This window comes from Camelina sativa, chromosome 12 (assembly GCF_030686135.1).
Source record: "Camelina sativa cultivar CO46 ecotype springtype chromosome 12, ASM3068613v1".
In the NCBI taxonomy this organism is placed as follows: Eukaryota; Viridiplantae; Streptophyta; class Magnoliopsida; order Brassicales; family Brassicaceae; genus Camelina; species Camelina sativa.
In genome coordinates this window covers 10,375,241-10,391,557 of record NC_141891.1, presented here as the reverse complement: position 1 = coordinate 10,391,557, position 16,317 = coordinate 10,375,241, and the positions used below count along the sequence as shown (strand labels likewise).

General features: G+C 34.4%; 3 pseudogenes across 1 annotated transcript; all 3 read left to right on the top strand.

Annotated features, from left to right (window-relative positions):
* Positions 1–5,359: 5,359 nt before the first annotated feature.
* On the top strand, positions 5,360–7,015 carry LOC147930362 (uncharacterized; annotated as a pseudogene).
* Positions 7,016–9,293: 2,278 nt separating this feature from the next.
* Positions 9,294–9,939, top strand: LOC104731257 (putative lipid-binding protein AIR1B pseudogene; annotated as a pseudogene).
* Positions 9,940–12,618: 2,679 nt separating this feature from the next.
* Positions 12,619–13,214, top strand: LOC104731258 (putative lipid-binding protein AIR1B pseudogene; annotated as a pseudogene). The gene has a single exon (XR_015574163.1). The product of XR_015574163.1 is annotated as a putative lipid-binding protein AIR1B pseudogene (transcript).
* Positions 13,215–16,317: the final 3,103 nt, after the last annotated feature.

Here is a 16,317-nt window from a genome sequence, read left to right as displayed (position 1 = left end):
TTTCTCGCTCTCCGGAGGGACTGTTTCTCTCTCAAAGGAAGTATACACTTGACCTTTTACATGAGATAGGTAAGATGGGTGCCAAACCGGTGTCCACGCCACTTGAGGAGGGTTACCAGGTCAAGCGAAAGGGGGAGAAGCCAACACCCAGTGCTCCAGTTCACAAGTCGCACCAACCATACAAAGATGTGGGACGCTATCGAAGGCTGGTGGGCAAGCTTATCTATCTCACGATCACGAGGCCGGACATTTGCTATGCGGTGAACCAAGTCAGTCAACACATGAAGGCTCCAACGAAATATGACTGGCAAACGCTCGAGCGGATTCTATGTTATCTCAAGGGTAGCCTAGGGCAAGGTATTTGGATGGGAAAGAACAACAACACGGAACTTGTCGGCTATTGTGATGCAGACTACGCTGGTGATACAATAGATAGGAGATCTACGACAGGGTATTGTACGTTTGTTGGAGGGAACCTAGTAACCTGGAAATCGAAGAAACAGAAAGTTGTGTCTCAATCAAGTGCCGAGTCGGAATATAGGACTATGAAGAAGCTAACCAACGAGCTAACATGGCTCAAAGGCCTCCTTAAGGATCTTGGAGTGGAGTCTGATCAACCAATCACCATGCATTGTGACAATAAGGCGGCGATACACATAGCAACCAACTCGGTCTTCCATGAAAGGACTAAGCACATTGAGGTTGATTGCCATAAAGTGCGAGAAAAGATTGAAGAAGGAGTAGTCTTGCCGTGTTACACTCCGAGCAAAGACCAACTGGCAGACATCTTTACCAAAGCCACGAGTTCTCAGATTTGCGAATATATTTCCAGCAAACTTGGACTTGTTGATCCAACACATCCGTGAGAAACTCCTCTAACCCGTGGAGATCATACTCTTTTCCTTAACATGGTTTTGTCCCATGTGGTTTTCTATGTTGAGGTTTTTAATGAGGTGATCTTACGCGGGTTCCAAGCTTAGTAGTCTTCCATGGCTAAGCTTGAGGGAGAGTATTGATCAAGATCACCTGGACCGTACAACTATGAGGTCGTCCGTACGACTATGTCATAAGGCCGAGTTATCTATGTGTATAAGGAGGCTTTGTTGGTGTAAGCCCATGAGAAGGTTCAAGATCCTCCTTATAGCCGTTAGAAAAGAAGAGAGAGTAAAGTCACGGGTGGTGCTCTTTTAAGGAAATAAGGAGGGGTCTTTTTCAATATTGGGAAGAACCAATTTTCTTTCCTTATTCCCTATGCGATTTATTGTAAAGGGTGTAGCCCTAGTTCTCTTGATATATATAGTTTGTGTAAACCTTGTAAGAGTAACTTATGGAATACAATTCTATTCTTATTCTCTTTGCCGATTTCTCTCTTCTTCTCCACATCTCTTCCGCTTAAATCCCAACAATGGACCCCTTTACCCTTAGATTTTGTGGTCCATCTGGACTTCTCGAAACAACTTAGTCTTTAGCAAGAAACAAATCCCGCCGGAGGAAGCCCTTCTCCTCGCCATCTTACGCGCGAAGGAATGGCAACAATCCCAGATCCATAGACCCTCAATCCCCCAAATTCCCACCCCACAGAATCTCCATCAACCAGAGACCCCAGATTTCAATCTCGTAACGTGTCATACGGATGCATCCTGGACCACAGAAGCTAAAGCTGGTCTTGGATGGATCTTCCACAACCAAAACCACCAGATCAACGGACAAGGATCAGATCTCGTTATGCATGTTCGATCACCGCTGATGGCCGAAGCGTTGGCAACTCTCACCGCCATGGAAGTTGCAATCGAATCGGGCTTCACGCACCTCTCTTTCGCCTCCGACTCGCAGCTGCTGGTCAAGGCTCTTAATTCGAAGCTCCAATCGAAGGATCTTCATGGGATTCAACACGATATCCTCTCTCTATTGACTGTATTTTCCTCTTGTTCGTTTTCTTTTGTTCTCCGGAACCTGAACCGGCAAGCAGATGAACTAGCCAAATGGGCTTTATCTATGTAGTTGGGCCTTAAGCCGTTTATTATTAAAAGCCTTTTGATAAAAAAAAAAATTGCAATTGACTCAAGTTAGGGTTTCAATTTTGCAAGTCTCCCATAAAAGAAAGAAAGAGATGAAAAAGATGAAATGATACTTTTATTATCATCATCTTTTTTATTAATGTAAATCGTAAATCATTTACTTAAGTGATGTTAATATAAATTAATAAATATATCAATTTTTCCTTTCTTACTAGTATAAATGGATCGTTTAAGTGATGTAAATTAATATATTCGTATCAATATATACAAGTGATACAAATTAATTTAGATTTGCATCAGTTTTAATCAATTGATACCACCCAAATTAATAACAACATCGATAATTGCAAATGGTGCATTATTTTTTTTTTTTTTATCAGTTATAAATAAATAATTTAAAATAGTATCATTTTGTTTTGTGATTTAAGTTAAGTGATTTAACTTAACAATTTTTTAGTAGTGTATGTTGCAAGTTGTTACTATTTGTTACATGTATCTATCCCCTATCTGTTACAATCTACGTCAGAAATATTAGTCTCGACTAGATACGAAAAGTGACAAAATTTTGTGGCTAATTGATTCACAACTAGCTACACGGTCACTTGTCATAAACTTGTTACAAATTAACACAATATGTTTGTAGCTTAATAGTAACAGTTTCTAAGAATTAGTTTTTGGATAGTTTGACAAATTAAACAGAAAATACCAAAATTTTATAATATTTATATGAAACAATTGTACAAAATATCATTCAAAGTATAAAATACATATTAAAAGATAAGTTCAACATGCCTTAAATTCTTTAAACCATCTACTGCCCCAATAACCTTATGAACACATTAGAAATTAAAGAGCCTGAAGATATGAGAGATAAGAATAACATGTACCATAGATAAGAACACCACAAATTGAGATAAGATAAAAATAAATTATCGTTAGGCTAAGCCACCGTATATGAGATCTTCTCCCACCACAACCTCTTCCTTTAAAAACCGATCCAGTAATTGACTATCTGACCAATAAAACCCAATCAGAAAAATAACAAAACCGATAACCCAATAAAACCCAGGTTATGCCTTTTTCAATGGCGAATTAAAGCTAAACACCTTTGTTCTTAAGTGAACCCTTCCCAATGTTCCTAGATCTGGTTGGTGAAGCCCACAAATCTTAGGAGAGAAAGCAAGAGGCAATGCAATGAGATCGAAGAGGAGAGGAGATGAAAGGCTTACAAAAAAAGAAGAGGAGAATAAAGAAAGCTATGAATGAGAAGGGGATATGGAGAGGCCAAAAGTTTTTTTTCTCAGATCTTTGAGAATGAGAATGGGATATTTTGTACTTAGATTTACAACTTAAGCTCAAACTAAAATATTTTGGCTAAGTGTGGCAGTCTTTGTTATTTACATTATTTTATAAATTATTTACAACAATCTGTGACGATTTCTCCTGTGTGCACCAGGGCTACAACATATTTTGTCCCTAATTTTGTAGCAAATTTGCTACAAATTTACCCCGGTATCTATTTGTAATTATCTAGCTACGAAAAGTAACTAGTTTGCAACAAAACCTATTATCTAATAATTCACCACTAATTCGTAACTTTTTGTAGTTAATATTTGTTATTAACTTTTCCGTAGCAAAAAAAAACATAACTATATAATCAAGTTACTATATAGTAACTCAGTTCAAAGAATAAAAGTACAGAAAGTAAATATCGAACATCAATTGATAAAAACTGTATATTTGTGGGCGTTCATCCTGAGTTTAAAACCAAATTTCGTAAACTTTTAGAATTTTGTTTTTCCCCAATTATATTTTAATTATGAAAATTAGATAATAATATTGTTAAGAATTAAACTGTCTTATTTTAAAAACTTGCCTCAATCCTTTAAAAAAATAGACACTTAACTGCTTGACAATGCCAAAACCGCAACATATATATTCCAATAGATCTAAACCTTTGAAAGATATTAATTAGAAATTTTACGTCGAATAAATTTTACCAACATAAAAGCTCTGTCTTTTGTCTGAATGTTTAAATCGGAGCTTTTGTTTGGCCCTACTTTTCCAAACTTCATCGACAAGGCAACCATTTCCCAGGATATTATTTCATTTTGAATTTGATAATGAAAGTTGTAGCAAATTCTGGGTTTTCAAATATTGAAAGATGTGGTTTTTGTCCTTTCTTCGTAACATTTTGTCCCTATTACTAACGCTTTTTACGACACTAATTGTTGCTATATTGTTACAACCACGCAGTTAGTACTTGTAGAAAATCTAAGACAAGATACAATGTAGCCAATAGAAGCTACTTTGTTACAAATTTTCGTAGCTACTAGAAACTACTCTACTACGGCGGAGACAAAACAAATTGTCACTAATAAGCCACAAGTTTATCGTAGCAATTAATTACAAGTTTACGACAACTAACAATGTAGCTTACTGTCTCAAATGTACGGCAAGTATTATGTGGTTTGTTGTATCAAATTGTTACGTTTTTTAAACACGCTTTATGTAACAAATAGCTACATTAGGAGGTAGCAAATAGTAGCAATTTGTTACATATATGATAGTCGCTAATTTGTAGCAAGTTGTTACACTTAGTGATGATAGAAAATTTTGCTACACCCAAATAGTTATTAATTTTATTTGTCACAAAACTGTAACAAATTATTTCTTGCTACGGAAAACAAGTAATACTTACGAAATTTCTCGAAACTATATGACCAGTTTTTACTAAATCCAATAGATCTATTATTTGTTAATTGATTTTAAGTTGTAAATCTAAAAATTTAAATATAACAAAATAATATATGTGGTCTCCAAAAGGGCAACACATTTAGAAGAACCCACACCCACTGATGCTCTGGTTAATGGTGGCTTCACCAAATTTACAGTCGAGAGATAAAACAATTACTTATATATAGACCGTCGGCCTGTCGTTAATTTAGAAGGAAATCTTTGACTGCTGATGAGTCTTTTCATTATCTAAGAACTGCATATACTTGTTTCCCATATGGAAGAGTTATGAAAGCTTATTAAAGCGGGGATCAAAAATGAAATCACTTTGTTTAAGATTAATAGAATTCTTTAATTGTTTTCTTTTTTTCCCTAGCAATATGTGTAACTCCAACTTGATTAGAAAAGATATTAATTAAGACACAATCAAATATCATACAAACTTTATTTATGTTTTATTGGATTATTGGGATATAGTATATAAAATAAAATTACGGACAAAGCGTATATAGTAAATGAGTTTTAGTATATTGTGGGGCAAATGAGGTGGTTATGGGCAAGTGAACCCCGGAGGAATCCTACGACCACATATTCTATAGAGGTTGATGATATTAGGAGAGAGACTGCGACTTGGAGCTCTCACTGATTCACAAAGGCAAGCAAGTGCGTCAGCATCAGAAAGATTACGAATGAGAGAACAACATGGTTGTGCCCTTCCAAATCCTAGGAAACCATCAATAATACTTAGAATAGTGCCACATATTCGTAGTTGCACACCAATCCTTGGGCATGTGCCACGCGGGGGAGGCGGTGGTGGAGTTCTTCGAGGAGGTATTAATGGTGTCTGTGGAGGAGGCGATAGTGGAGCTACTGGTGGAGATATTGGAGGTGCACGCGGAGGAAGCATTGGTGGACTTTTTGGTGGAGGAACTGATGGTGCAAGCGAAGGAGAAATTGATGGAGTTCTTGCCGGAGACATTGGTGGTGCAAGCGGAGGAGAAGTTGGTGTAGGTTTTGGCGGAGATTGTGGTGGTGCACGTGGCGGTGAGGTTGGTGATGTTCTTGGAGGAGGCATTGGTGGTGCCCGTGGAGGAGAATTTGGTGGACTCCTTTGTGGAGAAACTAGTGGTGCAAGCGGGAGAGAAGTTGGTGATTTTTTTGGTGGAAACATTGGTGGTGTTTGTGGAAGAGAATTTGGTGGACTCGTTCGAGGAGAAATCGGTGTTGTCTGTGGGGAAGTGGTTGGAGAAATCCTTGGAGAAAGAACTGGTGGTGTTCGTGAAGGAGAAATTGGTGGAGACACTGGAGATGCACGTGGAGGAAGCATTGGTGGAGAAATTGATGGTGCAAGCATAGGAGAAATTGGTGTAGTTCTTGGCGGAGACATTGGTGGTGCACGCGGCGGTGAAGTTAGTTGACTCCTTGGAGAAGGTATTGGTGGTGTTTGTGGGCTCCTTAGTGGAGATAGCGGTGATATCTGTGGGGTAATGGTTGGGGGAGCCCGTGGAGTAGGAACTGATGGTGCAAGCGGAGGAGAAGTTGGTGAAGTTCTTGGTGGCGAAATTGGTGGTGCACGCGGAGGAGGAGTTGGTGGAGATCTTGGCGGTGATTGTGGTGTTACACTTGGCGGAGAGGTTGGTGGGGTTTTTGTAGGAGGCATTGTTGGTGTTCTTGGAAGAAAGTTTGGTGGAGATATTGGTGTTGCCTGTGGGAGAGTTGTTGGGGGAGTCCTTGGAGGAGAAACTGGTGGTGTCCGTGGAGGAGATATTGGTGGAGACACTGGAAGCGAACGCGGAGGAAGCATTGGTGGAATTCTTGGTGGAGGACTTGATGGTGCAAGCGGAAATGAAATTGGTGGAGTTTTTGGCGGAGACATTGGTGATCCACGCGGAGGAGAAGTTGGTGTAGATTTTGGTGGAGATTGTGGTGGTGCACGCGGCGATGAAGTTGGTTGGGTTCTTGGAGGTGGTATTGGTAGTGTCTGTGGAGGAAAATTTGGTGGAGATATCGATGGCGTTCGTGGAGGAGTGGTTGGGATAATTCTAGGAGGAGGATCTGGTGGTGTACGCGAAGGATTAGTTGGTGGAGTTCTTGGGGTTGATGGTGGAGGTGGTGTGCGGGGACGAGGCTGCCCTTCGGTGTGGCCTAGGAAGAGGATGATGAGCGCAAAGACAAAAGCTAGGGATGCTTTTGTACATTTTTTATCCATTTTTTCAATGGAGGTATGTCCTCAACGGAGGATTATGTATGGATACTGGTGAACTAAATTTAAGTGAGGTTGTGGGTATTTATAAGACTTTAAAATGTTCACTCGATGGTTATGTACCACTTGTTCCATTGACAAACTATGTTAGGCATTGAGGTGGGCTTCACCCTACGTTACCTGGATCCTTAAGTCTTTAATTAGATGGGCTAATGCATTCTTTCCACTTTTATTATATTTAAATGACTATATGATTTTTCATGTTGTTAACAGTTATTTAAACGATCTTAAGTGTATATTTAAACGATCTTAAGTGTATATACACTATGCAGGTTTAGTGTATGTTGATACAATGACATTATTAGCACAAACCCTTAGATATGTACCCCTTCTTTTTTTTTTACATCGTTTAGGTTATGTACTTTTAAGTGTATTAAATTATAAATATCATATCTCTTTCTTATAAGATTTTTTTTTTTTTTTTGTCAAACTTTTTTTTTTTTTTTTTTTGTCAAACTTTCTTGTAAGATGTTAACTTTACTTTTTTTAGAGTTTTCGGACTTCACGAAATGTTTGTTCGCATCACTAAATTTACTTGCCAAACCTTTTCCTCAAACTGCAACTTAGGCCACATGTAGACTGTAGAGTGTAGAGGGACCAAAAGCTACAACTGTGGCTACGTAATTAATTAATTATATTTACAGAAAAGTGCTGAATGAATTCGTGATTCCGATCCGCAAGTCTTTTTTATCACAGTTTTTAGTGGAATCATTTCTTTAACCAATATCCCTATCTTAATTCTGTAATTAGTACAAAAATATTATAATATAACTCAACCAACCTCATCGCCGCAGATATGCAATCAAATCAACCAACCTCATCGGCGCAGAAATACAACCCAGTTTTCGCAGATATGCAATCAAATCAAGTTTTTTTTTTCTTTCTCACTTATGACATTCTGCAAAATTATTTCATTTTTTCACGATTTCGATATTCTACGTTGTTACTGTGTCCAAAAACTTTTTGTAAGCTTTTATCAAAAAAAAAAAAAAAAAATGACAAATAACTAAGGTAGAGAATTTTTAGTCACAGTATTCAACGTAAACCAACTAATTAAAGCTTCTAAACACTATAAGTACATCAAAATCTTAATTGTGGCAAACTTTTGTATATCATAACACCTCAAAAAGCTAGTCCCCGAGAAATACATTGCTGATGAGATTGAGAGAAGTGGAAAAAGAAAAAAAAAAAGACACTCATGTTTCCACTATATAGAATAACCCCAGATTAAGAGTTTTGTAGCTATGAGTGGGAAAAAGGATTAGAGGAGAGAGGAATAAACGTGGTTGAGAGAGTTGAATCCGTTGAGGATTAAACATTTTTTTGTCGTGCATGTGATGTGTTTCATACATTAATACTTGATTTAAAACTATGATGCACTCTATTTGTGTGTATGTGTATTAATTAGTACTTTTGCATGTATCTGTCAAACTTTGTTAAAAAGAGAGATATTTAACGAAAGCATGTAGATTTCATATAGTATCTGCTCGAACATGAAGATATGCTTTTAAAACATAAGTGTAGAGTTGTTGAAATTATTAAGTAAACCTGAATTTGATCAAACAACCAAACCTAGAAATAAATTTTGGGGTTTCAATCAAAACTTATCGGTTAATTTCCATTCTAAATACTAACATTCTCTAGATGAGTTTTCAAATTCTTGAGAGTTAAAAGAAAAAAAGAAACAAAAAAAAAAAGGAAATTACTACACTTATATATATGATAAGCCGCTAAATTAACAGTAAAAATAGAAACTGACTAACTGAGTCTCATTTCCTATGTACAAACGTTAAACTTAAATAAACATAAGCATAAGAATCACTTTATCCCCAAGTTGGTTGATTAGTCATCTTTGTTTGAATTGTGGCCGGATGAGGTTTTCACTATCAGTTATATGTATAAATTAACTTACGTACATGTATTACAAAGTGCGCGGCAATAAGGTAAATGTAAAATTAATAATAAATATATATATATATATATATATATATATATATATATATATATATATATATATATGTCCAGCAGGAATAACAACTTTGTTACATTTTTGTATTGTTTTGAGGCAATACAAAAACTTACATTAAATAACTAGTACTTCCTTGCCAAACCTATTCTCTGAATGAGGTTTTGATATACAACCGTACAACTTACGCATGCTACTTGTGGAACCAAATGTTACATTAGTTCACTAACCAAATGTGTAATCAGTTCAGTTGGCATTTAAGAATTCTTCAATCAGCCAATCTTTTTTTTTTAATATAAATACAAATCCTCAGCTCCCCAAATTACTCACAACGTAATACTCATCTCCGAAACAAAAAGAGAGCTTAATCAATTTTTCAAAACATGGCTTCAAAGAACATGATGAAAAACACGATAGCTCTCATCCTCACCATCAACCTCGTCTTCTTTGGCTTCACCGTGGCCCAGGCTCCACCACCTCAAGCTCCGACGTGTCCCAGAGACATTCAAGCTTGTGTCAACGTGCTTGGCCTCAGCGTGTTAATCAATCCTCGAAGTGTAAGCCAATGCTGCACTCTCGTGGCTGGGCTTGATGCCTCTGTGGCCTCTGTATGCCTCTGCAATGCCGTTAGAGTCAATGTCCTCAATCTAGTGGACGTCACTGTGAGACTTGGTCAGCTTCTTAATACCTGCAGTGTCAATCCCCCAACTGGTTTCAGATGCGCTTAAACTTCTCATAAGACTAAATAAGAAAACCGGTTCTGTATTATCGGATAATAATGGTGCAAGTATGTTTCTATAATAATTATGTATTTATATCTTGTTGTTATAATAAAGTGAAAACAGTCGCACTGTTTTGTGTTTTCATATTTTCGCATTTGTCTTCTTCAAGTTAAATTTCCATATACATGTTGTATCTTTTATTTCAGATGAAAAAAGTAAAATACACTTCTTCTTTTCTCTGTTTAAATTTTAATTGTTCTATTTCTGTTATTACGTCAAGTTTCAAAATACCATTGGGAATTGGGATATCAAGTTCAGGTTACCTCGAAACTTAATGGACCGAAAGTATTTCTGAAAAAGATTTTGAGCTTAAAATCATATCTGTCCAAGTTTAGAGGGGTTAGTTAATTTGGAATGGTTTAGGATCGATCATACTTACTTGGTGTGCACTGGTTTAGTGTTTTCCAAATACATAGGTAACAAGTTTGTCTGAATCCTCCGGCCCAATATTACCTTCATTGTTTTAATAAAATTGTATTTCATTATTTATTAACCAAAAAAAGGATGATATAACTGTAATATTGTGCACCATTTTTTTTATTATTCAGAATCCAAGAGATTGGACCAAGCAAACCACATACAGACCGAAAGTTCAATTTTATGTGCTCAAAAAACATATCGAAACTCTTTTTTTGTCAACAAATCGAGACCCTTTAATTCTCTCAAATGGTAAACAAGTAAATAGCGAGAGACTGCGAAAAAGCGCTGCCAAAGCAACATATCTACTAAGCGAGCGTTAGAGCCGAGTTAAGCTTTTCTTGCATTTGGGACTCAGGTCAAACAAAAGCGATCAAAAACGAAACCAAAAATAAAAATAAAAATTACATATTGGAACAAAATATAAAAATAAAAAATAAAAACCAATAGTAAAACCAGATCTACATATTGGATCTATGATGTAACAATTACACCCAACCAAAAAATAAAAATTAACGGCATAGCTATCAATTACTAACCGGGATTATACAAAATAAAACTGAAATGCTCATCCATATATTTTCAAAAATCTACTAAATGGTTGCAATATTCCAATTGACAATAACAATAGAGAATATCAAGTATCAACCTGAATATGATACTATGACATGAGAATATCAAATATGAATGATTTGTGTTATTGATTATGTGATTTATTCAAAATACAAACTTAAAGATATGTAAATATCAAACGAAAAAGGAAATCTAAATATCTATTCGTAATTATTGGCTATTAAGATTATCCTTAATACCAAAAAGAACTTTGGATATCAGTGAAAATCACAGAAAATAATTGACAATACGGATCTATATATGATAGTATTGCATATAACCGACTAAGGTAAGTTATGGATTGTGGAGTTTGACTTTAACTGAGCCAAAGTTTTACATAAATTTCATTGCCAAACCTTGATCAATTTGTAGACTGAGCACATTTTTCATGGTACCTAAAGTATATATCTATTGTAAGGCTATGGCCGATATGTATTGTTTTGGGGATTGACAAAATGTTCCTTACGCGCCAAACCTCTTCTCTAGTCTCTAGATGAGGCTTAAATATAATGCGATTTGATATCCTTGAGAAGATGCAACTCGTGCTACTTGTAAGACTAGAAGTTACATTTATCCTTGAAGAGACTTGATTAGTGATAAACCCTTAATAACTATTTCAGTGGACTTTTTATAACTAGATGTTAGAGAATTCTTAAACCACATCCAACCGAACCTTCAAAAAAAACTATAAATACACCCACCTCCCAAACTAACCACTCTACACTTCTCTCAAACACACAAAGAGAGCTTCAAACCAAATCTCTATTGACTGAAGAATATTGGGTTTATTGTTCATGACATTTATATTTAATCTCTTTTGAACAAAACATAATAATGGATAGTGAAATTTATACAATATTTAATACTCTTTCCGTTTTAAATTTAATAAACATTTCATCGAATCACTTTTATTATAAATAAAAACAACCAAAATCAGTACGTCTGGAATATTTTCACTTTATAATTTACTATAACATATGAAGAATAATCCTATACTTCAAGAATAATTCAAAGATAACATCATCTTTATATTTAGAAGTAAAATATTTAATATTTTATTCGAAAAAAATATTTAACTTGACAAAAAAAAACATCATTTATATGGGACAGAAAGAATACATTTTAAACCAAAACCCAAACTAATTTTAGTACCTTATGCTGTAATGTTTAAATCTATATATATGCAAAACTTATATGATTTCCATTATAAATACTGTAGATTAGGTTTATATATCTTGAGAGTTAATATATATATATATATATATAAAGGAAAATACTACTCCACTTTTATGAAATGCCGCTAAAGTATAAAGCAGTAAAAAATAAAAATTGAGTCTCATTTCCGATGTACAAACGTTAGCGTAGAATAACTTTATCTCAAAGTTGGTTGATTAGTCATCTTGGTTTGACGTGGGTCAAAAATATTAACCGGATGACGTTTTCACCATCAATTATATATATAGAGATTAACGTACTTACATACATATTTTACAGAATGAGCGGCAATTAGGTAAACGTAAAATTAATAGAAAAAAGGAAAAGAGAAAACAAATGTGTCCAACAGGAATAAACAACTTTGTTAGATATAGATTAACGTACATTTTCGAGGAAGTGTTCCTTGCCAAACATCTCATCTGGACACTGAATGAGGTTTTAATTAGATATACAACTTATCCATGCTGCTTGTGGGACCAAATATTACATTAGTTCATTAACCAAATGTGTAATCAGTTCAGTTGGCATTTAATTAGATGTAAGCAATTTCTTCATCAGCCAATCTTTTTTTCTTTCTTTTAAGTTTTAACTATAAATACAAACCCTCATCTCCCCAAATTACTCACAACACTCATCTCCAAAACAAAAAGAGAGCTTAATCAGCCTTTTCAAAACATGGTTTCAAAAAACATGATGAAAAACACGATAGCTCTCGTCCTCACCATCAACCTCGTCTTCTTTGGCTTCACCGTGGCCCAGGCTCCACCACCTCAAGCTCCGACGTGTCCCAGAGACATTCAAGCTTGTGTCAACGTGCTTGGCCTCAACGTGTTCATCAATCCTCGAAGTGTAAGCCAATGCTGCACTCTCGTGGCTGGGCTTGATGCCTCTGTGGCCTCTGTATGCCTCTGCAATGCCGTTAGAGTCAATATTCTCAATCTAGTGAGCGTCACTGTGAGACTTGGTCAGCTTCTTAATACCTGCGGTGTCAATCCCCCAGCTGGTTTCAGATGCGCTTAATCTTCTCATAAGACTAAATAAGAAAACCAGTTCTGTATTATCGGATAATAATGGTGCAAGTATGTTTCTATAATAATTATGTGTTTTAGCATGATCTATGTTGTTGTCTTCTTCAAGTTAAATTTCCATATATGTTGTATCTCTTATTTCAGATGAAAAAAGTAAAATACACTTCACCTTTTCTATGTTTAATTGTTATATTTTTGTTATTTCGTCAAGTTTCAAAATACCATTGGGAATTGGTCAATTGGGTTATCAAGTTTTAACTAGGCCACCTCGAAACTGAATGGACCGAAAGTATTTCAGAGGTTTTGAGCCTAAAATCATCTCTGTCCAAGTTTAAAAAAGGGGTTAGCTAAATTGGAATGGTTTAGGGTTTGTCTGAATATCCCACCGGCCCAATATTACCTTCATTGTTTTTATTAAAATTATCTTCATTGACCAAAAAAATATATATATATTTTATATAATTGAGTTTTGAAAGTTAGTCATTAACAAGATTTTGACATGTGTCAAGTTATCAATCTCAGAATTTGACATGTGTTAAAGTTAATATTTAAAAGAAGAAATATGATTATAAAAAATTATAATATTTTGTTTACAAAAATATTAATAATGTGAAAAGATAATTCAAAAATTACAGAATTTATAAAAAAAATACAAAGTATTTTAAAATAATTATAAGGAGTTTATATATATATATATATATATATATATATATATTTCATAAAATTTGAAAATATAATATTATTTACTTATTTTTAATTTTAAGTTATTAATTCTATAAAAAATAGAAAAAGTGATTAAGGAAAATATACAGTTAATTATTAATTTTAAATTTTGTAAATGCTCACTTCTATATAAACATAGATCGTCTCATATTTAAATAATTTATTTAAAAACAATGCTTTCAACTTTGTTTAATTCGGCAATTTTCTTTAATAGGAAGGTAAATTTTTCTTATTTTTTTAAACCAAAATTTTATCATACTTTCTCCTTTTTCAGTTGGAAATAGGTAAGATTAATATGTTGACCCGAAAAAAAAATTAATATATGCGTCTTCTTTTCCTAATACTGTATTTTAAAATTTAGTGTAGTATTATTAGATTGTTTTATTTAATTTATATTTTCATCTTTGAATTATTTGGGATTCATATATTACCGTGTTTATAATTTTCTATTATTTTTTTAATTATGTCAAATTAATTTTCTATTATTTTTTTAATTATGTCAAATTAATTTTCTTCTAATTTCTCAACCTTGATTGGTTGGTCATAAACTCTTCTTTTTTTTTGCAAACATAATTGTTACCATTATTCATTCAATCCCAAAGAAAGATAACGAGTAGAAGTTCATCAACCTAATGGATAGATAAAATACAAGCTTACAACAAACATTTTTTTTTGGTAGGGTGCTTACAACAAACATAGATAGATAGATTGGAAAAACATAAATGTCACCAAAATGCAATTATTTTTTCGGTTAAGGATCCTGAGAGAACTTTATGATGGGTGGCATTCCTGGAAGTAATTGTCGGAACTGTGCAAGTGAGGACAAAACACAAAAAAAGATCATTTATTGATTGGTAAGGTCGGTAAACAAGTTTTTAAAGCCTCCCAGACGTAATAAACCGGCCATCAAATATGGATGGGTCCACGGGCCGGGAATAGATGTAGGGCCCACTTAGGAAGATGGGCCCATGAACTGAGAGTGTATATGGGCTCACTAAGCAAGGTGGCGGTTGAGGCATTACAGAGACAGAGGCTACATCATGGTGTGTCAAAGACCCTTCCACGAATACATTGGTAAATTTAACATTAGTTACTATCAAAAAAATTTGTGACGTTAGAAAAAGTTTTTTTACTTTTATTGGTTGTCGGAGGCTTGTAGCAAGCTATTTTGAGATAGCAAAAAGACGTGAACATGTTCTCTCCAAACAGGAGAAGGATAGAGCCGAGATTCTTTTATGGTGGAGAAGGTTGGACACAAGGTTATCTCCCCAAGAGAGGAAGGTGGAGGAGGTTGGACGCAAGGTTATCTCCCTAAGAGATGAGGGCGGAGCCCGAGGTTTTTTCCATGGTGGGCATACATTATTGTGATGATACATCATTGATTAGTATACTATGCAATATATTTTTTATTCAAAATATTTTTTAAGCCAGCAATTTTAGTAATTAAAAAACTATGCAGAAGTGAAAGTAAAATAGTTGGCTTAATGTGTTCATATAGACATGTCCTAAATGGTGATAAAGAATATATTTGTAACATATAGTATATTTATATGTAAAAAAATACACTTTTAATAGTATCATACATAAAAGATTTGTAAATCGATATAAATCAATGTATTATAACAAAAATAAAATTTATAAACAATGTACAACAAAGTTTAATATATTTTTATTAAATTTAATTTAATTTATAAAACTTTAAACCCGCACATCGTGCGAGTTCTCATCTAGTATATATATAATATAACTGAATGTATATATATGTATATATTCTGAACAATAATTGTATGTGCTCAAAGAACATAGCCAAACCCTTTATCAGTGAAAATGTGTATATATCACTAAAAGCAATTGAAGATACGGATCCATGACAGTTGACTCTATTGCAAATTTATGACCGCTTTAAGAAAGATATGGATTGTGGAATTTCACTTTAACTGCATGCCGAAGTTTTACATTAGTTCCAACTTTCATCGCCAAACCTTTTCTTCGTAGACTGGGCACATTTTTATATTACCTTGAATCTCTATTATAATTAAGGCTATGGCCGATGTGTTAAATTAATACTTAATATTGTGTCCAGTAAAGATATGTTAGAGTTAAATATGTACATTGTTTTGGGGCTTGACAAAATGTTCCTTGCGTGCCAAACCTCTTCTCTAGCTAGATGAGGTTTAGAAGATATCTTGGGAGTTAATATCCTTTCGAAGATGCAATGCAACTGGTGCTACTTGTTGATTAATTTTATATATATTCTTCTAAATTATGGTTAAAATGCAAAACCATACAACCAAGAGACTTGGTTAGTGATAAACCCTTAATCACAGTATTTCAGTTGACGTTTTATATATAACTAGACGCTAGAGAATTCTTAAAATCATAAACCCAGTTCCAATTTAACAGAAATTATATCCGTTCTCTTCATCGAAGTAGAGAACTTTTAATATTAGTAAAGAATGTGTAAATTTACTTACAAGAATTGACAATTATGATCTATGACGTCAGTAACTCAATTCTATTGCAAATTTATGACTGATTTGTTGGAGGGACGTTATTA